Source organism: Pseudophryne corroboree, chromosome 9 (genome assembly GCF_028390025.1).
Source record: "Pseudophryne corroboree isolate aPseCor3 chromosome 9, aPseCor3.hap2, whole genome shotgun sequence".
In the NCBI taxonomy this organism is placed as follows: Eukaryota; Metazoa; Chordata; class Amphibia; order Anura; family Myobatrachidae; genus Pseudophryne; species Pseudophryne corroboree.
Window position 1 is genome coordinate 340026772 of NC_086452.1, and position 26591 is coordinate 340053362.

The 26591-nt window shown below is 48.1% G+C and overlaps 1 long non-coding RNA gene across 1 annotated transcript; it reads right to left on the reverse strand.

The window, feature by feature from the left end:
- Window positions 1-15706: 15706 nt before the first annotated feature.
- Window positions 15707-17427, reverse strand: LOC134957018 (uncharacterized). Its single transcript, XR_010186392.1, has 2 exons — window positions 17297-17427; window positions 15707-15740 (listed from the first exon to the last, which is right to left on the reverse strand). It is a non-coding gene; the product is annotated as an uncharacterized LOC134957018 (long non-coding RNA).
- Between the last annotated feature and the right edge of the window lie 9164 nt (window positions 17428-26591).

Consider the following 26591-nt stretch of genomic DNA (forward strand, 5'->3'; position numbering starts at 1 on the left):
ATTACATCATTAAGCCCCGCCTACTCACCAGGAAAAGTGCACAGTTGGGTAATATTTGCATAGGGGTGGAGCTAAAATGACACGATTACCATATAATCGCGTCATTAGGCTCCGCCCCCTCCGCCAGTCCACAATTTTGCTATGTCTTTCTTTACATTCTGCCCACTTGCGGGAGGTGTGCCCACTCTTCCGGGGCTGCGGGGGACTACTCGAAAAACCGGGTGTCTCCCGCAGAATCCGGGAGAGTAGGTAAGTATGCCCTAGGGGTGCTAGGGGTGTCTTACCCCCACAGTGTTTGTTCCCAGCTTGCAAGTCATATGTGAACCATGTTTGTTGCAAATTGGTCCAGGCATTTGGGAGTCATGCTGTCTCCTGACATACTCTGTGCTGCTGTCCCACCCCTAGGGGTGCCTAACCCCCACAGAGTTTGCAGATTTTAAGTCAGATGTGTACCAAGTTTGGTGTAAATTGCTCCAGGCATTCCAGAGTTATGCTGACTGTTGAAAAACTCTGTGCTGCTGCCTCACCCTTAGGGGTGCTAAGGGTGTCTAACCCCCACAGTGTTTGTTTCCACAATGAAAGTCATATGTGTACCAAGTTTGTTGTAAATTGCTGCAGGCATTCCAGAGTTATGCTGTTTGCTGAAATACTCAGTGCTGCTGCCTCATCCCTAAAGGTGTCTTCCTCCCACAGTGTTTGTTCCCAGATTGTAAGGCATATGGGCACCAAGTTTTGAGTACATTGTTCCAGCAATTCCGGAGTTATGCTGTCTCCTGATATACTCTGTGCTGCTGTCTGCTCCCTAGGGGTGTTAGGGATTTCTAATTGTTTTAGTTGCCTCCGCCGTGTATTAATACGCTCGTATGTAAAATTTCACGATCGTCGCTTGTAAACTGTGGATTTGTATAGAAAGACAGAATGACGGATTTGGGCTTTTATATAGTAGATACACTTAGATTTACTTTGATATGTGACTGTCATACTTGGCAACATTTTATAACAAGTTCCAGGGATGCTTGGTGGCTGAGCCCAGTGCATGGTGGAATGTCATGTGCGGATCTGTCTAGGAGGTCCTTGGTGCACTACAACTCCCATCGTGTCATGTTTACTGGACTTCATTATAATGTGATGATTTGTTTTTAATTCATGTTAATTACTCATGTTCCATACATTTTCATTTATACCACTTAATGTGCACATAACACAGTGTTTATAGGGCCTAATTCAGACCTGATCGCTCGCTAGCGTTTTTGCAGCGCTGCCATCAGGTCAGAACTGCGCATGTGTATGCACCGCAATTTGCAGGCACGTCGCACAGGTACAAAGCGGTTTGTTGCTCTGCGATGGGTTTGTGCAAAGAATCCATTCGCATGGGCGATCGCAATGAGATTGACAGGAATAAGGCATTTGTGGGTGTCAACTGACCGTTTTCTGGGAGTGGTTGGAAAAACACAGGCGTTCCCAAGCGTTTGCAGGGCGGGTGTCTGACGTGAATTCCGGTCCCGGACAGGTTGAAGTGATCGCAGCGGCTGAGTAAGTCCTGGGCTACTCAGAAACTGCACAAAATCTTTTTGTACCGCTCGGCTGCACATGCGATCGCACACCTGCACAGATAAAATACACTCCCCGGTGGGCGGCGACTATGTGAACGCAGGACTGCAAAAAACAGCTAGCGAGCGATCAGGTCTGAATTGTCCCCATAGATCCTCCAGAAACCCCAGGGGGCTGTTTTACTGGTCCATGTCAGGTTTGGCCATCCAAGTGTGAGGTCAAATTGATCAATAATCCTGGGCCGCAGCTCCAGAGGTGGGATGGGCCTGCGTGTGGCCAGCTGTACAGTGGAGACATCGGATAACAGCCCATGTCCTCTCATGCTTTACACTGTTTAGTTGCACAATTGGTGGTGGTGGTGGGTGTTTGGTAGGCTAAAGCACTGGGGCTCGTTACAAATACTGGAGTCTATTTACTAAGCCTTGGAGAGAGATATAGTGGACAGAGATAAGTACCAGCCAATCAGCTGCTAACTGTCATATTATAGGCTGGGTTTGAAAAATGACAGGAGCTGATTGGCTGGTACTTTATCTCCATCCACTTTATCTCTCTCCAAGGCTTAGTACATAGACCCCATTGTATGCAGTGGATGTGGGGGTGATGAAATAGTTAAAAAAAATAGATACTTTTTTGCTGGTGAGCTACAGGGCCCAGATATCACACACTTACCAAGTTCTTGGCTGCCAGTTGGGAGGGGTATGACGTAACCATGTGGGCAGTGCAGGGGAATGGCAGCAGAATTGCATCATCAAGGCACAGTATATAAAGCCACGATTACATCATTGCAAAGCAGGGGAAGGGTCCATGATGATGGCCACACGGTAAGTGGGCATCAGTATGTGGAACTGAGGCATTACTGAAGATATGCCTACACCTTGGTGCCTGCTATCCTGGAGTCTCCAAGACATTGCAGGAGAATAGGCAAGTACCATATGCTCTATCATGCGTTGGGATCGTGTAACCGGCGGTTGGGATCCCAGCGGTCAGCATCCTGATGCCGGGATCCTGGCTGCCAGATTGCCGGTGGGGGTACGAGTGCAAGAGAGCCCCATGCGGGCTCGCCAAGGGCGTAACTGCCATAGGTGCAGGGAGTGCAGCTGCTATGGTGCCCAGTGCTGAGAGGGGCCACCTTCCCTGTCACAGTTACATGTGTTATATACAGGGTGTAGCTACTATAGGTGCAGGGAGTGCAGCTGCTATGCAGAGCTGAGAGGGGCCACCTTCCCTGTCACAATTACATGTGTTATATGCAGGGTGTAGCTACCATAGGTGCAGCTGCTTTGGGACCCACAGCTGAGAGGGGCAACCTTCCCTGTCACAGTTACATGTGTTATATACAGGGTGTAGCTACCATAGGTGCAGGGAGTGCAGCTGCTATGGGGCCCAGTGCTGAGAGGGGCAACCTTCCCTGTCACAGTTACATGTGTTATATACAAGGGTGTAGCTACCATAGGTGCAGGGAGTGCAGCTACCAGGGGTGGATTGGCCCACCAGGACACCATGACAGATTCCAATGGGCTGGTCCCATATCCCCCTCAGCCAGGCCGATTCAGACTCAGGCTGGGCTGGCTCACACTGCTTCCAGTACTTGTGGTTCATTGAAATGCAATCCGGAAGTTAGGCTAGCGGGCTCATACACTCTTGCTGAACTGGCCAGAGAGGCGACTGAGCACTGAAGGGGACCCGGCAGAGAGGTTATTTTTAATTATATTATTTGCATTATCATGATGGTGTAAAGCAGGCTTTTTCAACCAGTGTGCTGTGGCACACTAGTGTGCCGCGACTAGTTGCAAGGTGTGCCGCGGAGCCAGAGCAGCTTCCTGCACCTTCAGAGTGAACTGTTGGCCCGGGCTCTTCTTAGAGGATCAGTCGTGCTCTGGCCGTGACCTATGCCTTGAAGACGATGTGATATCATAGGTCACAGCCGCCGCATCTCACCACCCAGACAGCCCACCCGCCTGCATACTCATCTTCCAGTTCCCGCCTGCACCCACAGCTTTCCTTGCCCACCCACATCCACACCTGCCCGACCGCCCGCTGCTCAGTATTCGCAGCATTCCACTATGAATAACCCCCGCCACTGAGGGATAGAGAGGAGGACAGCTGATAATATTTATTATTTTATTTCTCCTGTGGGGAACAATAGGATTTCAATAGGATTTATGTGGGGAGAATAAGGATTTATGGGGGGGAACAATGAGATTGTTTTTTCTGTGTAGGCCAATGTATGTGTGGATTTTTTTTTTTTTTTTTTTACTGTGAGGGCCAATGTGTGTGTTTAGTTTTTTTTCCTGTGGGGAACTGATGGTGTGCCTTGGCAATTTTAAAATATTGTTCGGTGTGCCGCGAGTAAAAAAAGGTTGAAAATCACTGGTGTAAAGGATAGGGTGTCCCCGGTCACAGTGTATGGTTTGGGGACTGGACAGGAGCAGGATGTACTTTGTTCTCATGATGCCAGCTGACCAGGCAGCACTCACAGCCAGCCCTGGGACAATCTCTAATGCAACATCCTTCAGCCCTATAGCTGCCCAATGTCTGTCCCTGATGATGGGCCTATTTGTGCGGTGTCTTCGTATGTAATGCGGTGGCTACGTATGTAATGTGGTGCTAGTCATATAGGGGGTCATTCCAAGTTGATCGCTCGCTGACGATTTTCTCAGCACAGCGATCAGGTGAAAAATCGGCATTTCTGCGTATGGGCCGCAATGTGCACGCACGTCGTACGGGTACAAAGCCCGTTGTGGTTGTGCACAGGTTGTAGCGAAGTTTTCAGTCGCACTGATGGCCACAAGAAGATTAACAGGAAGGGGGCGTTTCTAGGTGTCAACTGACCGTTTTCAGGGAGTGTTTGCAAAAACGCAGGCATGTCTGAAAAAACGCAGGCATGTCTGAAAAAACGCAGGTGTGGCTGGGCGGGTGTATAACGTCAAATCCAGACACGAATAGGCTGAAGTGATCGCAAGCGCTGAGTAGGTTCAGAGCTACAGTACTCTGAAACTGCACAAACTGTTTTCTCTAACGTCCTAGTGGATGCTGGGGACTCCGTAAGGACCATGGGGAATAGACAGGCTCCGCAGGAGACATGGGCACTTTAAGAAAGAAAGTTTATTTTTATTTTATTTTATTTATTTATTCTTGTCTATTTCAAACTCCCATGTACAGCACCATTCCCACTCTAACCCGCCCCTTACCCCGCCCCTAATTACATAGAGGACCAATGAGACAGAGAGAATTTTTCTGAAGATGGGCTAAATAGCCCACACCAAACATGGCTGAACTAGATTCCCTGACGAAGGCCGCAACGGGCCGATACGCGTTGGAAACACATCACCAAGCTATTACAGAGTACTTCAGTCATTCACTTTAACCTTAACAGAGCCTCAAGAGAGAGAGAAACGAAGACGGGCGAGGAAGAACAGCCGCCTCACTGAAGGAAAACGCTGCGGCCACGTGACCTAAACACGTGACCAGAACAACCCGGAAGCAAGAGGAGGACAGCGCGGCTGAAGAAGAACGGAGCAGGCCGCCGGCTAGAGGATTCAAGACGGAGCTACGAGGACAAGGTAAGGGACTCTGTAGGAGAGGAAAAGACACGGCAGACAGCCCAATAGGGCTAGAAGCAGTTGTCTTCCTCCCTCTCCAAGACGGTGACCGCTTCCCCAATTGCACAGACAACCACGGTGCGCTCAAAAGAGCGACACCGTGAACTGTCAGAGCACAGGGGTGGACGGTATGTCCGGAGCCCTCACTACCTGACTAATAGCAACCACTAGGATCCCGTGCCGCACCGGCCCTCCGGGGGTACCCCTATTTGTTTTGAACCTTTTCCATTTGGACACATTACAAATACTGATCAGAGGCTCTGGACATTCTAACAGAACTATAGACACTACAGAGGTGGGACGCCACCGACCTGAGTGTCTCCATTTCTTCACATTAACGGACTCGTTAATATACCTCCAGGCACACAGATCCCAATTCCCCCCCCCCCCACATCCCCCACCGCCCCGTCCCCTTCCCCATTTTTAAACCACAACCATCCATAGAACTGCATAAGTTCTTAGTGTTTGCAGCAGATGAAGACATATTTTTCAGTTTAAATAAAAGACAATATCTGACATAATAAAGTCACTAGTCCGAGTATCATTACAACAACATCCTTTCTTTGTATTAAAAGTAATTGTCTATTTGGCGCACCTAACCCTGCATTTTCCTCACTTTAAGAAAGAATTAGATTCTGGTGTGCTCTGGCTCCTCCCTCTATGTCCCTCCTCCAGACCTCAGTTTGAATCTGTGCCCGGACGAGCTGGGTGCTGTTCAGTGAGCTCTCCTGAGCTTGCTGTAAGAAAGTATTTTGTTAGGTTTTTTATTTTCAGGGAGCTCTGCTGGCAACAGACTCCCTGCATCGTGGGACAGAGGGGACAGAAGCAGCCCTACTCTCTGAAGCTAGGTCCTGCTTCTGAGGCTACTGGACACCATTAGCTCCAGAGGGATCGTACACAGGATCTCACCCTCGTCGTCCGATCCCAGAGCCGCGCCGCCGCCCCCCTCGCAGAGCCGGAAGACAGAAGCCGGGTGAGTATGAGAAGCAAGAAGACTTCGAAATCGGCGGCAGAAGACTCCGTTCTTCACATGAGGTAACGCACAGTACTGCAGCTGTGCGCCATTGCTCCAAACACACCTCACATACTCCGGTCACTGTAAGGGTACAGGGCTCAGGGGAGGGCACCCTGGGCAGCATATGGACCTCTGTTGGCAAAAGTACTTATATATACAGTTGGGCACTGTATATATGTATGAGCCCCCGCCACAAAGATATGTATTTTAGCGGGACAGAAGCCCGCCGTCGAGGGGGCGGGGCTTCTCCCTCAGCACTCACCAGCGCCATTTTTTCTCCACAGCTCCGCTGAGAAGAAGCTCCCCAGGCTCTCCCCTGCAGTTCACGGTAGAAAAGGGTAAAAGGAGAGGGGGCACATAAATTATGCGCTAAAAACACAATATACAGCAGCTACTGGGTTAACATTAAGTTACTGTGTTATTCCTGGGTTATATAGCGCTGGGGTGTGTGCTGGCAAACTCTCTCTCTGTCTCACCAAAGGGCCTTGTGGGGGAACTGTCTTCAAAAAGGGCATTCCCTGTGTGTGTGGTGTGTTGGTACGCTTGTGTCGACATGTCTGATGAGGAAGGCTATGTGGAAGCAGAGCGGGAGCAAATGAATGTGGTGTCTCTGCCGACGGCACCGACACCTGATTGGATGGATATGTGGAAGGTTTTAAATGATAATGTTAATTCCTTACATAAAAGGTTGGAAAAAGCTGAAGCCTCAGTACAGTCAGGGTCCCAACCCATGCCTGATCCTATGTCGCAGAGGCCGACAGGGTCTCAGAAGCGCCCACTATCCCAAATTATTGACACGGATACCGACATGGATTCTGACTCCAAAGTTACACCCCTGCATGCAAAACAGGGGCAGTGCGCGCCGTAGGCCTGCGCAAAAATACATAATGGCGTGGCTTCGTGGGGAAGGGGTGTGGCCACAAAATAATACCAATTCATAAAACGGTACACAGTAGTCTCCATTATTCAAATTACGCCGCACAGTAGCACCACTACACCAGGTAGAGACCCTTTTACACCTTACAGCGGACAGATTCCTATTTTTACACATTACAGCAGACAGCGTGCACTTTTTACACATAACGGCAGACAGCGTGCCCTTTTTACACATAACGGCAGACAGCGTGCACTTTTTACACATAACGGCAGACAGCGTGCCATTTTTACACATAACGGCAGACAGCGTGCCCTTGTTACACATAGCGGCAGACAGCGTACACTTTTTACACATAACGGCAGACAGCGTGCTCTTGTTACACATTACGGCAGACAGCGTGCCCCCTTTACACATAACGGCAGACAGCGTCCCCTTTTTACACATTACGGCAGACAGCGTGCCCTTGTTACACATTACGGCAGACAGCGTGCCCTTGTTACACATTACGGCAGACAGCGTCCCCATTTTTACACATTGCGGCAGGCTGATTCCCCCTTTTTACACATTACGTCAGGCAGTCCCCCCTTTTTACACATTGCGGCAGGCTGATTCCCCCTTTTTACACATTACGTCAGGCAGTCCCCCCTTTTTACACATTGCGGCAGGCTGATTCCCCTTTAAACACATAGCGGCAGGCAGTCCCCCATTTTTACACATTGCGGCAGGCAGGCCCAAGAAAGAAAGAAAGAGAAAGAAAGAAAGAAAGAAAGAAAGAAAGAAAGAAAGAAAGAAAGAAAGAAAGAAAGAAAAAGAGAAAAAGAAAGAAAGAAGAATTATACTTACCCTCTCCGCTGGCTCAGGCTCCTCGGTGCAGCCGCGTCAGACGATTCCCGGGCAGTAGAGGAGGTGGAGGACGGAGGTTCTCGGAAGACAGCCTATAGGGAAGCAGAGGGGCAGCAGCAGCAGCGCCTACACCAGTAACAAAGCGCTGCTGCGGCTCCCTCCTTCACCTCCCTCCTCCTCCTTCCCCCGTCAGTGCCGCTGCTCCTCTCCTCTCCGGGCGGCTGTGCGCTGCGGGCAGCGGTTGCCCGCAGCGCACAGCGGCATGTAATGAGTCAGTTTGACTCATTACATGCTTGGGCCCCTGGACAGAGGCGGGCCCCAGTGCAACGCACTGCTTGCACTGCCGGTAGTTCCACCTCTGCGCCAACGGACAGTTTACGCTGGGAATCCTCCCCTAGGGTGGACAAAGCTTTGACACGCTTATCCAAGAAGGTAGCCCTGCCGTCACAGGATACGGCTACCCTCAAAGATGCTGCGGATAGAAAACAGGAGGGTACCCTGAAGTCCATTTATACACATTCAGGTACCTTACTGAGGCCGGCAATCGCGTCGCCCTGGGTGTGTAGTGCTGTAGCAGCATGGACGGATACCTTATCTGAGGAACTTGATACCTTAGACAAGGATACTATATTAATGACCCTGGGGCATATTAAAGACGCTGTCCTTTATATGAGAGATGCTCAAAGAGACATTAGCCTACTAGGTTCTAGAATAAATGCTATGTCGATTTCTGCCAGAAGGGTCCTGTGGTCTCGGCAATGGACAGGTGATGCCGATTTAAAAAGGCACATGGAGGTTTTACCTTACAAGGGTGAGGAATTGTTTGGGGAGGGTCTCTCGGACCTGGTCTCCACAGCTACGGCTGGAAAGTCAAATTTTTTGCCATATGTTTCCTCACAGCCTAAGAAAGCACCGTATTACCAAATGCAGTCCTTTCGATCACAGAAAAACAAGAAAGTCCGAGGTGCGTCCTTTCTTGCCAGGGGCAGGGGCAGAGGAAAGAAGCTGCACAACACAGCTAGTTCCCAGGAACAGAAGTCCTCCCCGGCTTCCACTAAATCCACCGCATGACGCTGGGGCTCCACAGGCGGAGCTAGGCCCGGTGGGGGCGCGTCTCCGAAATTTCAGCCACAAGTGGGTTCACTCCCAGTTGGATCCCTGGGCAATAGATATTGTGTCTCAAGGATACAAGCTGGAATTCGAGGAGATGCCCCCTCACCGATACCTCAAATCAGCCCTGCCAGCTTCCCCCTTAGAGAGGGAAATAGTGTTAACTGCAATTCACAAATTGTATCTTCATCAGGTGGTGGTCAAGGTTCCCCTCCTTCAACAAGGAAAGGGTTATTATTTGACCATGTTTGTAGTACCGAAACCGGACGGTTCGGTCAGACCCATATTGAATTTAAAATCCCTGAACATGTACCTGAAAAGGTTCCGGTTCAAGATGGAATTGCTGAGAGCGGTCATTGCAAGCCTGGAAGGGGGGGATTTTATGGTGTCTCTGGACATAAAGGATGCATACCTTCATGTCCCCATTTATCCACCTCATCAGGCGTACCTCAGATTTGTGGTACAGGATTGTCATTACCAATTACAGACGTTGCCGTTTGGTCTCTCCACGGCTCCGAGAATATTTACCAAGGTAATGGCGGAAATGATGGTACTCCTGCGGAAGCAAGGGGTCACAATTATCCCATACTTGGACGATCTCCTCATAAAAGCGAAGTCAAGAGAGCAGTTGCTGATCAGCGTAGCACATTCTCTGGAAGTGTTACGGCAACATGGCTGGATTCTAAATATTCCAAAGTCGCAGTTGGTTCCTACGACTCGTCTGCCTTTCCTGGGCATGATTCTGGACACAGACCAGAAGAGGGTTTATCTCCCGATAGAGAAAGTTCAGGAACTCATGACACTGGTCAGGGACCTATTAAAACCAAAACAGGTGTCAGTGCATCACTGCTCTCGAGTCCTGGGAAAGATGGTGGCATCATACGAGGCCATTCCCTTCGGCAGGTTCCATGCGAGGATCTTTCAATGGGACTTACTGGACAAATGGTCCGGATCACATCTTCAGATGCATCGGTTAATCACCCTATCCCCCAGGGCCAGGGTGTCTCTCCTGTGGTGGCTGCAGAGAGCTCACCTTCTCGAGGGACGCAGATTCGGCATTCAGGACTGGGTCCTGGTGACCACGGATGCAAGCCTCCGAGGGTGGGGAGCAGTCACACAGGGAAGAAATTTCCAAGGTCTGTGGTCAAGTCAGGAGACTTGCCTTCACATCAACATCCTGGAACTAAGGGCCATTTACAACGCCCTACGTCAAGCAGAGACCCTGCTTCGCGGTCAACCGGTTCTGATTCAGTCAGACAACATCACCGCTGTGGCTCATGTAAACCGACAGGGCGGCACAAGGAGCAGGGTGGCGATGGCAGAAGCCACCAGAATTCTTCGCTGGGCGGAGAATCACGTAAGCGCACTGTCAGCAATGTTCATCCCGGGGGTAGAAAACTGGGAAGCAGACTTCCTCAGCAGGCACAACCTCCACCCGGGGGAGTGGGGACTTCATCAAGAAGTCTTCGCACAGATTGCAAGTCGGTGGGAACTGCCACAGGTGGACATGATGGCATCCCGCCTCAACAAGAAACTACAGAGGTATTGCGCCAGGTCAAGAGACCCCCAGGCGATAGCTGTAGACGCCCTGGTGACACCGTGGGTGTTCCAATTGGTCTATGTATTTCCTCCTCTTCCTCTCATACCCAAGGTGTTGAGAATCATAAGAAAAAGAGGAGTGAGAACAACACTCATTGTTCCGGATTGGCCAAGAAGGACTTGGTATCCAGATCTGCAAGAAATGCTCACAGAGGACCCGTGGCCTCTTCCTCTAAGACAGGACTTGTTGCAACAAGGGCCCTGTCTGTTCCAAGACTTACCGCGGCTGCGTTTGACGGCATGGCGGTTGAACGCCGGATCCTAGCGGAAAAAGGCATTCCGGATGAGGACATTCCTACGCTGATAAAGGCTAGGAAGGACGTGACAGCTCAACATTATCACCGTATATGGCGAAAATATGTTGCTTGGTGTGAGGCCAGGAATGCCCCTACGGAGGAATTCCAGCTGGGCCGTTTCTTTCACTTCCTACAGTCAGGAGTGACTTTGAACCTAAAATTGGGTTCCATTAAGGTCCAGATTTCGGCCCTATTCATTTTCTTTCAAAAAGAGCTGGCTTCTCTACCTGAAGTTCAGACGTTTGTGAAGGGAGTGCTGCATATTGAGCCCCCTTTTGTGCCCCCAGTGGCACCTTGGGATCTTAACGTGGTGTTGAGTTTCCAGAAATCCTACTGGTTTTAACCACTCAAAACAGTGGAATTGAAATATCTCACGTGGAAGGTGGTCATGCTACTAGCCTTGGCTTCGGCTAGGCGTGTGTCAGAATTAGCGGCTTTGTCACATAAAAGCCCCTATCTGGTTTTCCATGCGGATAGAGCAGAGTTACGGACCCGTCCACAATTCCTGCCAAAAGTGGTTTCATCTTTTCATATAAACCAACCTATTGTGGTGCCTGTGGCTACTACTGACTTGGAGGATTCCGAGTTGCTTGATGTGGTCAGGGCTTTGAAGGTTTATGTAGCCAGAACGGCTAGAGTCAGGAAAACAGACTCTTTGTTTATCCTGTATGCTTCCAACAAGCTTGGTGCGCCTGCTTCAAAGCAAACTATTGCTCGCTGGATCTGTAACACGATTCAGCAGGCTCATTCTGCGGCTGGATTGCCGCTGCCAAAATCAGTTAAGGCCCATTCCACTAGGAAGGTGGGCTCTTCTTGGGCGGCTGCCCAAAGAGGCTCGGCATTACAGCTGTGCCGAGCGGCTACTTGGTCAGGTTCAAACACTTTTGCAAAGTTCTACAAGTTTGATACCCTGGCTGAGGAGGACCTTGTGTTTGCTCATTCGGTGCTGCAGACACTCTCCCGCCCGTTTGGGAGCTTTGGTATAATCCCCATGGTCCTTACGGAATCCCCAGCATCCACTAGGATGTTAGAGAAAATAAGATTTTACTTACCGGTAAATCTATTTCTCGTAGTCCGTAGTGGATGCTGGGCGCCCGTCCCAAGTGCGGACTTCTTCTGAAATACTAGAGATGTGCACTTGAAATTTTTCGGGTTTTGTGTTTTGGTTTTGGGTTCGGTTCCGCGGCCGTGTTTTGGGTTCGACCGCGTTTTGGCAAAACCTCACCGAATTTTTTTTGTCGGATTCGGGTGAGTTTTGGATTCGGGTGTTTTTTTCAAAAAAACCCTAAAAAACAGCTTAAATCATAGAATTTGGGTGTCATTTTGATCCCAAAATATTATTAACCTCAAAAACCATAATTTCCACTCATTTTCAGTCTATTCTGAACACCTCACACCTCACAATATTATTTTTAGTCCTAAAATGTGCACCGAGGTCGCTGGATGACTAAGCTAAGCGACCCTAGTGGCCGACACAAACACCTGGCCCATCTAGGAGTGGCACTGCAGTGTCACGCAGGATGGCCCTTCCAAAAAACACTCCCCAAACAGCACATGACGCAAAGAAAAAAAGAGGCGCAATGAGGTAGCTGTGTGAGTAAGCTAAGCGACCCTAGTGGCCGACACAAACACCTGGCCCATCTAGGAGTGGCACTGCAGTGTCACGCAGGATGGCCCTTCCAAAAAACACTCCCCAAACAGCACATGACGTAAAGAAAAAAAGAGGCGCAATGAGGTAGCTGTGTGAGTAAGCTAAGCGACCCTAGTGGCCGACACAAACACCTGGCCCATCTAGGAGTGGCACTGCAGTGTCACGCAGGATGGCCATTCCAAAAAACACTCCCCAAACAGCACATGACGCAAAGAAAAAAAGAGGCTGCCTACCATGCTGCATTAGCCTTGCTTACTACCACTGTGGGTAATGCTAACAGTTTGCTTAAGCCCAATTTGTGTTGGGCTCCGCTTATAGCTGACTTACTCCAACCTACATGAGGCCACTTTTCATATATTTCCAGGGCCACTTTACGTTCCCAATCCACCCCTGTCTGGCATGGAAGTAATGTGAATGATAAATCAATGTAAATGTACAAGGAGGTATTGTCAAGCCTTTATAGCATTATCTTATACCGTGAATTTCTTACTCTGTTTCCAAGACAATTAATTAATTTAATTTGTTAATTAAGTAAAAGGAAGACATGATATATTCCGGGAGATGTATCAAGCCGTGGAGAGAGATAAATTTGAGTATTTGCCCAAATCAAATGAAGCTTCTAACTACAGGTATCATTTCATGTACTGTGCTAGATAAGTGACAGAAGATGATTGGGTGGTTTGGACATCTGCACTTTATCTCTCTCCAAGGCTTGATACAGCTCCCCAAGAGTGCTGTATATAAAATATATGTCTGGCTGCTATACAGCAGTCCAGGAGCACCAGCAGGACAGTAGAGTAACAGTCATATCAGTAATAATTTGCGGACCCTGTGAAATTAGCATTCACTAAAGACAGGAGACAGTCAATGAATACATAAAACATTTTGTTAAATGTTAAAATATAAAAAGTTTATTAAGTGGAATATTTAATTAAATAATATTTGCGAGACATCTCCAAAAACAGTCGGTTTTGGGGGCTGCCCACAAATATTAACCAGCCCCTGAATGTATGTATTGGGGACTGCAATGGATATTTGAGATATCTATTGCGTTCCTCCTATTTTGAACACAAAAGCAGCCACCAAAAGTTTCTACGGCAGATGGTAAACTGTGAAACTCACCAAGCTCCAGAATGCAAAGCATTCCTGAGCTTGGCCCGGCAGCTAATTCCATTTCTAAATGGCTTTTGTAGCCTGTGGGCTACATTATGCAATAATTCCCAGGAGAAGGATCCTTGGGATCCCTCTGCATTACTGTCTGCTCTCACATATGCAGTCTGACGATTGCACATGTGAACTAGCGCAGCCGGGGTCTAAACCCAGAAGTAAAGTGATCGCATTAGCAATTATTTTACTTCTTATACATTGCAGGGACGGGCATGAGATTGGTACTCATTATGGCATAAAAGCTACACCTCTGGACTCACAAAGAGTCATCCTTCAGCACTCAGGAGAGGAAAACCCCCTTGGGGGGAAACCTCTGGGGAACCATGGCCTCAGGATCGCCCTTCCCTCTGGGCATTAAGAGGTGTACTAATAGAGGGGTCAGTATGCTATCCCAGTGCATGGGATCCCGGTGGTTGTCATACCGATGCTGGGATCCCAGTACAGAAAAGACCAACAGGGGTGAGTAAGGGGTGTTCTCCCCTCTCCCCACCCCCCTAACCCTGCCTGTCCGCAGTCTAACCCTAACCTCCCCCCTTTGTGCCTAACCCTCCCGCGGAGGTGCCTAATCCTAGCCTCCGTCCCTGCTGCCTAAACCTAACACTCCCTTCCCCGCAGCCTAACCACTCCCGGGGGTGCCTAACCCACCTTACCCATAGCCTAACACTAACTTCCCCCAACCGCAGCCTATCCCTATCCTCCCCCCACCCGCAGCCTAATCCTAACCCCCCACCTGATGCCTAAACCTAACTCCCACCTGATGCATAAACCTAACCCTCCCTTCACTGCAGCCTAACCACCTCCGGGGGTGCATAACCATAACCAACCCTACCCGCTGCCTAACCCTAACTTCCCCCCACCCACAGCCTAAACCTAACCCCCTTCCTGATGCCTAAACCTAATCTCCCCACCTGATGCCTAAACCTAACCCTATCCTCCCCCTGCAGCGTAACCACCCCCGGGGGTCCCTAACCCACCCTACCCGCAGCCTAACCCTATCCTCCCTCCTCCCGCAGCCTAACCCAAATCCCTCCGCCTGATGCCTAACCCTCTCCCCACCCCCGTAACCCTGCCTGTCCGCAGTTTAACCCTAACCTCCCCCCTTTTTGCCTAATCCTCCCGCGGTGGTGCCTAATTCTAACCTCCATCCCTGCTGCCTAAACCTAACCCTCCCTCTCCTGCAGCATAACCACCCTCCCCTCCATCCCTGCTGCCTAAACCTAACCCTCCCTCTCCCGCAGCCTAACCACTCCCGGGGGTGCCGAACCCTAACCCACCCTACCTGCAGCCTAACGTTAACCTCCCCCCACATGCAGCCTAAACCTAACCCAGCGCCTGACGCCTAAACCTAGCCCTCCGTGCCCCGCAGCCTAACCACCCCCCAGTGGTGCCTAACCCTAACCCACCCTAACCGCAGCCTAACCCTAACCTCCCCCGACCCACAGCCTAAACTTAACCCCCTGCCTGATGCCTAAACCTAATCCCACCGCCTAAACCTCCCTCCCCCGCAGCCTAACCACCCCCGGGTGTGCCTGACCCTAAGCTCCCCCACCCGCAGCCTAAACTTAATCCCCCGCCTAACGCCTAAAATTAACTTTCCCACCTGATGCCTAAACCTAACCCTCCCATGCAGCCTAACCTCCCCTGGGGGTGTCTTTCCCACCCTATCCGCAGCCTAACCCTAACCTCCCCCCACCTGCAGCCTAACCCTAACCCCCCGCCTGACGCCTAAACCTACCCCCGCCTGACATGTAAACCTAACCATCCCTCCCCCGCAGCCTAACCCCCCCTCCACCCGTGCCCAGCCCTAAAGCTATGATCGTGGGGATACGGGCATTGGAATCCTTTTCCATTCGGAGTTCCAACGTCGGGATTCTGAAGAGTGTCGGGATCCCAGTGTCAGTATTCTGACTGCCGTAAACCCGACAGCCGGCATCTTTACCGCATCTCCTAATAGGTAATGCATATGTCCCAACATTTGGAGCATGTGTCCGCAGCTCTCCTCCCAGGGCAGCTATTCAGGGATCACCCACTGCATGTAGACGAAGAGGAAGAGATGAAAAATCATTGTTAGTGGATGAACAAGCAGAGAGACAAACTGCAAACAGTGGTGTGGTTGTGTAGAGAGAACAATCTCTATGTAAATATGTTACTCTAACTACTGAGGACATGGAAAATACCTAAAATAAGGATAATTATCCCAAAGGGTCCATTGTTTTTATACAATACACACATTGGGGGGATAAGTTATCTCTTATAGTAATTAGTGGGTACCTTCAGAAAAGAAATTTGACCAGTAAATAATAAAAGCTATAAATTGCTAACATTTAGGGGTCAATCCAATTAGGTATGAGTTACCATTGCTGCAACGTTTCAACAGCATCCAAACTCACACCCTTCGTGGCCAGATTCAGCCTATGGGGCTACTGGAAAGTGCGGCTGTTGTAAGACAAACTCGCACCTAATTAAACTGACCCCTTAGTTGTTAAATGTGATAAAATAGTCAAATATAATGGTGTAATTGTGGGCCTGATTCAGTTGTGGTTGTTGAAGCGATCGCTGCTGCAGTCTTGCCATTCACAATTGCATCGTGAGTCTGAGCAGTCGTACGCTGAGCAAGTCTCCTAGACACAGGGGGCTCTCCAGCAGCAACAGAGGTCGCAATGTGTAATTTATGCACGCACATGGAACGGCGTTTGAATGGACCTGGCTGACACGCCTGTATACCGTTAGCCACCCCCATTCCCACCTCAAACGCTGACTTCCTGTCAATCACTTTGCGATGGGATCCTCTATGTGAGCTTGATATCATTTTGTGCGCAGTGCAGCTTACACGCATGCACAGTGAAAAAGCATTGAGCCACTTGGTGCAACAGCAGCTCTGCATCCGCATCTGAATCAGGCCCCCTGAGCGGTAAGGAGAAGGACTCTAGGGAAAGGACTATGTCACCTTTATTATATGTAAAGATAGGGAAACAGTCACTTGTTACAGCTCCAATTCACATCATTTATACCATTCTGTACCATTTCATCATTTGGTTATTCTATGGGGGAGATGTATTAAGCCCTGCAGAGTGATAACGTGGACAGAGGTAAAGTACCAGCCAATCAGCTCCTAACTGCCATGTTACAGGCTGTGTTTGACAAATGACAACTAGGAGCTGATTGGTTGTTAGTTTATCTCTCTCCACTTTATCACTCTCCCAGGCTTTGTACACCTGCCCCCAGTTCATTGATATACTGTAAATGTCAGCCATTTCACTATCTCCCCCGATCTGTATTGTTCTTCCCCCGATCTGTATGTTCTGTATCATGCTCTCCCCACCCTTCCTGTTTTTCTGTATTACAGTATGTACTACATCTCGTAGCCCCCAAGAGTGTATGTCCTTTCTCTATATGTCCTATAGAGTACTCCACAATTTCTATGTTTTTGTATTGTGCCCCCACACCATCTGTATGTGCTATACAATGTTGCCCCCTTCTGCATGTTTTGTATTGTCCGCTCTCCCCCACCATAGACCCTATGTTTTGTACTGTGCTCTCAATACCCCCCACCACACACACAATTACACAAGTATGGTAACTTACCTCCTGCATGCTATTCTCCAGTCACTAATTCCTCTGCGACCCCTCCCGTCATCTTCAACTGACACTTTGCAGATCTCTTTGCCGGTCACCCGACACTCTGCAAATCTCTTTGCCAGAACTTTGCCAAATGATGATCTAAATAACCAGAATTTCCTGGTCAGACATACTATATGTATAATTATACTACAGGTTGAGTCTCCCTTATCCAAAATGCTTGGGACCAGAGGTATTTTGGATATGGGATTTTTCCGTATTTTGGAATAATTGCATACCATAATGAGATATAATGGTGATAGGACCTAAATCAAAGCACAGAATGCATTTATGTTACATATACACCTTATACACACAGCCTGAAGGTCATTTTAGCCAATTTTAGCCAATATTTTTTATAACTTTGTGTATTACACAAAGTGTGTCTACATTCACACAATTCATTTATGTTTCATATACACCTTATACACACAGCCTGAAGGTCATTTAATACAATATTTTTAATAACTTTGTGTATTAAACAAAGTTTGTGTACATTGAGCCATCAAAAAACAAAGGTTTCACTATCTCACTCAAAAAAGTCCGTATTTCGGAATATTCCGTATTTCGGAATATTTGGATATGGGATACTCAACCTATACTACATTTTGTTACGTATTTTCATTTTTATTCATTTGCAATATATCTATTTTATTGACTTTTTATCCAAAACCCAAGATCCTTTCTCATAGAGACCCAAGTTATCTGCTCCAGGTTTTGGCCCTCATTCCGAGTTGTTCGCTCGCTAGCCGCTTTTCGTAGCAGTGCACACGCAAAGCCGCCGCCCTCTGGGAGTGAATCTTAGCTTAGCAGAATTGCGTACGAAAGATTCGCAAAATTGCGAATAGACATTTCTTAGCAGTTTCTGAGTAGCTCGAGACTTACTGTGCCACTGCGATCAGTTCAGTCAGTTTTGTTGCTGGTTTGACGTCACAAACACACCCAGCGTTTGCCCAGGCACTCCCCCGTTTCTCCAGCCACTCCCGCGTTTTTCCCAGAAACGGCAGCGTTTTTTCACACACACCCATAAAACGGCCAGTTTCCGCCAAGAAACACCCACTTCCTGTCAATCACACTCCGATCACCAGAACGAAGAAAAAACCTTGTAATGCCGGGAGTAAAATACCAAACTTCTTAGCAAATTTACTTGACGCAGCCGCAGTGCGAACATTGCGCATGCGCAGTTAGCGGAAAATCGCACCGATGCGAAGGAAAATAACGAGCGAACAACTCGGAATGAGGGCCTTTATCTTCTCTAGTGCTAGGATCATGTTAGTATCATACACTGGGCCTAATTCAGACCTGATCGCAGCAGCAAATTTGTTCTCTAATGGACAAAACCATGTGCACTGCAGGTGGGGAAGATGTAACATGTGCAGAGAGAGTATGGTAACTTACCTCCTGCATGTTATACTCCAGTCGTTGCTACCTCTACGACCCCTCCTTACCTCTACGACCCCTCCCGTCATCTTCAACTGACACTTTGCAGATCTCTTTGCCGGTCACCCGACACTCTGCAAATCTCTTTGCCAGATGATCTAAAAAACACAAAAGACTATCATTAAGCATAGTACTAGTTTAAGTACAATAAAATGTCCATGAGTCAACCAGTTTCCCAATTTTCCTTAAACCAAACAAGATACTTTCAAAGTTATCAATATCCCATTTATCTATTTTATTAACTTTTTCATCCCAAGTCGTTCCTTCCTGCGCTTCTCCTATTTATATGTCCTTGTACCTGTATTCCCTGTTCTGTCTATCTTGTCTTGCCTTTTAGCGAACTATACTGCACTCTGTCTTTCTTACCCCCCTCCATTATACCCTGCTATGTAGGACTCACCTCCTCCTACCTGTCTTCCTGCATGGAAAATTGAAACGTCAGCAGCTGTAGATAGAATGTTACAGGAAGAAGCATTGTGATGTCATGGGCTAGTGATGTCACAAGCTAGGTGTGATGTCACAGTAACCAGCAGCAAAGCTACAGAGTTACAGCTATCTTACATATGCATTTTCTACATCAATTACAACTGGATATACATGAGTTTCTAGTTTAAAAAAAAAATGAGACTAGTGTAGAAAATGAAGTATAAGACAATGTTGTACAGAGTGCCTCAATATATAGGTAAAGGGAAAACATAAGTGACAGGAATTTCTAGACTAAACCACTGCTTATATTTTATAAGGAAATAAAGCTCTTTATCTAAGAGGCTGAACTAATCATTTACCATTTTGTGTGTGTGTGTGTGTGTGTGTGTGTGTGTGTGTGTGTGTGTGTGTGTGTGTGTGTGTGTGTGTGTGTGTGTGTGTGTGTGTCTGACCTCAAGTCTGCATTTCACCTGGTTTAATCAGCCACAGAACCTGTGTAACCCATGAGCGTATAAGGAGGAGAATAAATATGAGTTGTTTTTTTAGTGGCGCACTAGCAATATATTATTCAATACCAGCGTATATAAAACTGTAAGGCGGGCCCGCAAGGTAACATTCACAGGGAATATGTAATGACATCCACTCGACTTGTTCACACCCGCTGGACGTGTTAGAAAGAGGTTGAGTGGACAGTGAGCGTGGCTGTGTCCTGTGGCACCACGTGGCACCATTGTACCGGTAGCCGGACTGCTGAGAACGGAACCTGGAGGGTACATAACTTTTTTGTTTTCATTTCATCTCATGACACTCCACCCAAAGCTACTCTTCTGGTTATCCTATCAACAAGGACAACAATGAAGGTGACTCCATAACATTTCTTTCATTGTTTTTCCATGTCACAGAAACATTGCATGTGTGTTACAGGTGACCATCCTAATCATCTCTCCTTCACTTCACAGTAATGTCATTGTTAGTGATACATTATTTGTATCAAGCATCAAAAGGAAACTTAGGTATAAGAGTCTGGCCGGCATATCACTTATTGCATGACGACCTTGTGCCTGCGCTGTACTGTATGTAGACGGAGCATTTGGTTTTGCTAATGACTTACATAGACTCCATAAGAGGGCATGCCGACATAGCATATTGTTGAATGTTAACATGTATGATCTTAAACTCCATCTATAAATGTTCTGTTGCGAGACTTCCAATATGCTCAGAATATTGCTACTGTGACAGATGATTTAGTATATACTAGCTGGAGTACCTGGTGTTTCCCCAGATTTTTAAGAATGTCTGTTTACAAAAATAAAGGTAAATATTAAACACAGTATAAATAACATTGTAGGTAGCTGAATACCCGTGCTTTGATACGGGATGGTAAATTAGAATGATAGTTTGTTAATTTACGTTGATTGGAGATCTAGTATATAGGCATATCTTCCCTGATGCACTTTGGCCCTCATTCCGAGTTGTTCGCTCGCTAGCTGCTTTTAGCAGCATTGCAAACGCTAGGCCGCCGCCCTCTGGGAGTTTATATTAGCTTAGCAGAATTGCGAACGAAAGATTAGCAGAACTGCTAATAAATAATTCTTTGCAGTTTCTGAGTAGCTCCAGACCTACTCACAGATTGCGATCAGCTCAGTCCGTTTAGTTCCTGGTTTGACGTCACAAACACGCCCTGCGTTCGGCCAGCCACTCCCCCGTTTCTCCAGACACTCCCGCGTTTTTCCCTGACACGCCTGCGTTTTTTAGCACACTCCCGGAAAATGCTCAGTTACCACCCAGAAACGCCCCTTTCCTGTCAATCATTCACCGATCAGCAGTGCGACTGAAAAGCACCGCAGGATCCGCAGCAAATCTACAAAGTTTTTAGGTAAATAACTAAATGCATGCGCCCTGCGTGCCCTGCATGCGCATTTAGCAACAAATCGCAGCATAGCGAAAATCGGCAACGAGCGAACAACTCGAAATGACCACCTTTGTGTAGTGGTCGCACCCCTTTTTGGTCTCCCAATGGACCCTGCTCTTCCCGCTATACAACTCTCAGTCTGGCTTCCTGCTGCCTCCATTCCCCTCCTCACATCATGTCACTGGCCCTGTCACATGCAGCCCTGTCATCACTGAGATATCATGCATGTCCTGATATAGTGTATGCTGCTGGCCCACCAATAGGGGTGCTAGTGGTGTGTTACCCCCACAGTGTTTGTTCCCAGAGTGTAAGTCATATGTGTAGCAAGTTTGGTGTAAATTGCTCCAGGCATTCCAGAGTTATGCTGACTGCTGAAAAACTCTGTGCTGCTGCCTCACCCTTAGGGGTGCTAGGGGTGTCTAACCCATACAGTGTTTGTTTCCACAATGAAAGTCATATGTGTACCAAGTTTGTTGTAAATTGCTGCAGGCATTCCAGAGTTATGCTGACTGCTGAAAAACTCTGTGCTGCTGCCTCACCCCTCGGGCATACTTACCGACTTTTCAAATCTCCTCTCCGGGAGATGCCCAGAGAGGAGAAGCAGGTGGGCGGTGCTGAGGGTGAGGCTGACATAATTACATCATTAAGCCCCGCCTACTCACCAGGAAAAGTGCACAGTTGGGTAATATTTGCATAGGGGCGGAGCTAAAATGACACGATTACCATATAATCGCATCATTAGGCTCCGCCCCCTCCGCCAGTCCACAATTTTGCTATGTCTTTCTTCACATTCTGCCCACTTGCGGGAGGTGTGCCCTCTCTTCCGGGGCTGCGGGGGACTACTAAAAAAACCGAGTGTCTCCCGCAGAATCCGGGAGAGTAGGTAAGTATGCCCTAGGGGTGCTAGGGGTGTCTTACCCCCACAGTGTTTGTTCCCAGCTTGCAAGTCATATGTGAACCATGTTTGTTGCAAATTGGTCCAGGCATTTGGGAGTCATGCTGTCTCCTGACATACTCTGTGCTGCTGTCCCACCCCTAGGGGTGCCTAACCCCCACAGAGTTTGCAGATTTTAAGTCAGATGTGTACCAAGTTTGGTGTAAATTGCTCCAGGCATTCCAGAGTTATGCTGACTGTTGAAAAACTCTGTGCTGCTGCCTCACCCTTAGGGGTGCTACGGGTGTCTAACCCCCACAGTGTTTGTTTCCACAATGAAAGTCATATGTGTACCAAGTTTGTTGTAAATTGCTGCAGGCATTCCAGAGTTATGCTGTTTGCTGAAATACTCAGTGCTGCTGCCTCATCCCTAAAGGTGTCTTCCTCCCACAGTGTTTGTTCCCAGATTGTAAGGCATATGTGCACCAAGTTTTGAGTACATTGTTCCAGCAATTCCGGAGTTATGCTGTCTCCTGATATACTCTGTGCTGCTGTCTGCTCCCTAGGGGTGTTAGGGATTTCTAATTGTTTTAGTTGCCTCCGCCGTGTATTAATACGCTCGTATGTAAAATTTCACGATCGTCGCTTGTAAACTGTGGATTTGTATAGAAAGACAGAATGATGGATTTTTGCTATTATATAGTAGATACACTTAGAGTTACTTTGATATGTGACTGTCATACTTGGCAACATTTTATAACAAGTTCCAGGGATGCTTGGTGGCTGAGCCCAGTGCATGGTGGAATGTCATGTGCGGATCTGTCTACGAGGTCCTTGGTGCACTACAACTCCCATCGTGTCGTTTACTGGACTTCATTATAATGTGATGATTTGTTTTTAATTCATGTTAATTACTCATGTTCCATACATTTTCATTTATACCACTTAATGTGCACATAACACAGTGTTTATAGGGCCTAATTCAGACCTGATCGCTCGCTAGCGTTTTTGCAGCGCTGCCATTTGGTCAGAACTGCGCATGCGTATGCACCGCAATTTGCAGGCACGTCGCACAGGTACAAAGCGGTTTGTTGCTCTGCGATGGGTTTGTGCAAAGAATCCATTCGCATGGGCGATCACAAGGAGATTGACAGGAATAAGGCATTTGTGGGTGTCAACTGACCGTTTTCTGGGAGTGGTTGGAAAAACGCAGGCGTTCCCAAGCGTTTGCAGGGTGGGTGTCTGACGTGAATTCCGGTCCCGGACAGGTTGAAGTGATCGCAGTGGCTGAGTAAGTCCTGGGCTACTCAGAAACTGCACAAAATCTTTTTGTACGGCTTGGCTGCACATGCGATCGCACACTTGCACAGCTATAATACACTCCCCGATGGGCGACGACTATGTGAACGCAGGACTGCAAAAATCAGCTAGCAGCGATCAGGTCTGAATTGGCCCCATAGATCCTCCAGAAACCCCATGGGGCTGTTTTACTGGTCCATGTCAGGTTTGGCCATCCAAGTGTGAGGTCAAATTGATCAATAATCCTGGGCCGCAGCTCCAGAGGCGGGATGGGCCTGCGTGTGGCCAGCTGTACAGTGGAGACATCGGATAACAGCCCATGTCCTCTCATGCTTTACAGTGTTTAGTTGCACAATTGGTGGTGGTGGTGGGTGTTTGGTAGGCTAAAGCACTGGGGCTCGTTACAAATACTGGAGTCTATTTACTAAGCCTTGGAGAGAGATATAGTGGACGGAGATAAGTACCAGCCAATCAGCTGCTAACTGTCATATTATAGGCTGGGTTTGAAAAATGACAGGAGCTGATTGGCTGGTACTTTATCTCCATCCACTTTATCTCTCTCCAAGGCTTAGTACATAGACCCCATTGTATGCAGTGGATGTGGGGGTGATGAAATAGTTAAAAAATAGATACTTTTTTGCTGGTGAGCTGCAGGGCCCAGATATCACACACTTACCAAGTTCTTGGCTGCCAGTTGGGAGGGGTATGACGCAACCATGTGGGCAGTGCAGGGGCATTACAGCAGAATGGCATCATCAAGGCACAGTATATAAAGCCACGATTACATCATTGTAAAGCGGGGGAAGGGGCCATGATGATGGGATTCAGCAGGAATAGCGTCATCAGCTCGCCTGGACTGGTCACTTCACATGGGAAGTGGGCATCAGCGTGTGGAACTGAGGCATTACTGAAGATATGCCTACACCTTGGTGCCTGCTATCCTGGAGTCTCCAAGACATTGCAGGAGAATAGGCAAGTACCATATGCTCTATCATGTGTTGGGATCGTGTAACCGGCGGTTGGGATCCCAGCGGTCAGCATCCTGATGCTGGGATCCTGGCTGCCAGATTGCCGGTGGGGGTACGAGTGCAAGAGAGCCCCATGCGGGCTCGCCAAGGCGTAACTGCCATAGGTGCAGGGAGTGCAGCTGCTATGGTGCCCAGCAGAGCCGGCCATAGGCATAGGCAAACTAGGCAATTGCCTAGGGCATTTGATATGCCTGGGGGCATCAGCAGCTTCTGCTGATTAAAATGATATGCGGCATGCCTATATTCTGTGTGTAGCATTTCATATGCAGATACAGCCACAGTCTCACACATTATATAGGCATGCTGCATATCATTTTAATCAGCAGAAGCTGCTTGTGCATCCTAGCCACATAGCATTGAAAATAAGATGCATTTTCAAAAAGGTGTGCCTGACGTTAGCATTGAGGCAAGATTTATGAGGACACATCTGTATCTAGGCAGAGGTCACGGTGTTAGTGGCAGTGTGAGTGCTGTGTGCATGTGAGTGGGTTGGTTGTGCAGTAGTGTTCGGAATATGTGTAAGGAGTATTATGTGTGTCATGTAAAAATGCATTAATAATGTGCAACCTATGTGTAAGGAGCACTATGTGTGTCATTATGTGTATAAGGGCATTAATAATGTGCGGCATATGTGTAACAGGGTACTACTATATGTGTGTCATTATGTGTATAGGGGCACTAATAATGTGCAGCAAATGTGTAGGGGGCACTATGTGTGTCATTATGTGTATAAGGGCATTAATAATGTGCAGCATATGTGTAAGGGACATTATGTGTAAAAGGGCATTAATGAAGGTTGTCATAATGTGTAAGGTGCATTATGTTTCTAAGGACATTAATAATGTGTCTCATATGTGTAAGGGGCATTACTGTGTGACATTATGTGTATAAGGTGCTCTACTATGTGGCGTTGCGTATAGAAAGGCCACTACTGTGTCGTCTAATGTGAATAAAGAGCAATAGGGTGTGGTGTAATGTGAATAAGGAGCAATTCAGTGTGATGTAATGTGAATAAGGGGCTCTACTGTGAGGAGTAACGTTTATAAGGTAAAGTGATACTACTGTGGGATGTAATATGAATTATGGACACGATCGCATGATCAAATGTGAATAAAGTTGCAGCACAGTGTGGCGTAATTGGAATTGGGGTTACTATTGTGTGGCCATGCCCCTTTACAGCAAAAACACACCCCTTTTTGGGCTGTGCGCCAAATGTGCGAACTGTTCCTATTTAAAATATGGGGTACAAACACCAAAATGAGGACTGCTATGGGTGAGGGGTGATGGTGCTGGGAAAGAGCTGCAAGGTCAGAGGCAGAACCAGCGGCGGTGCTAGGGGGCACCAGCCAAAATCTTGCCTAGGGCATCATATTGGTTAGGGCCGGCTCTGGTGCCCAGTGCTGAGAAGGACCACCTTCCCTGTCACAGTTACATGTGTTATATACAGGGTGTAGCTACTATAGGTGCAGGGAGTGCAGCTGCTATGCAGAGCTGAGAGGGGCCACCTTCCCTGTCACAATTACATGTGTTATATGCAGGGTGTAGCTACCATAGGTGCAGGGAGTGCAGCTGTTATGGGGCCCAGAGCTGAGAGAGGCCACCTTCCCTGTCACAGTTACATGTGTTATATGCAGGGTGTAGCTACCATAGGTGCAGTTGCTTTGGGACCCACAGCTGAGAGGGGCAACCTTCCCTGTCACAGTTACATGTGTTATATACAAGGGTGTAGCTACCATAGGTGCAGGGAGTGCAGCTACCAGGGGTGGATTGGCCCACTAGGACACCATGACAGATTCCAATGGGCTGGTCCCATATCCCCCTCAGCCAGGCCGATTCAGACTCAGGCTGGGCTGGCTCACACTGCTTCCAGTACTTGTGGTTCATTGAAATGCAATCCGGAAGTTAGGCTAGCGGGCTCATACACTCTTGCTGAACTGGCCAGAGAGGCGACTGAGCACTGAAGGGGACCCGGCAGAGAGGTTATTTTTAATTATATTATTTGCATTATCATGGTGTAAAGGATAGGGTGTCCCCGGTCACAGTGTATGGTTTGAGGACTGGACAGGAGTAGGATGTACTTTGTTCTCAGGATGCCAGCTGACCAGGCAGCACTCGCAGTCAGCCCTGGGACAATCTCTAATACAACATCCTTGAACCCTATAGCTGCCCAATGTCTGTCCCTGATGATGGGCCTATTTGTGCGGTGTCTACGTATGTAATGCGGTGGCTACGTATGTAATGTGGTGCTAGTCATATAGGGGGTCATTCCAAGTTGACCGCTCG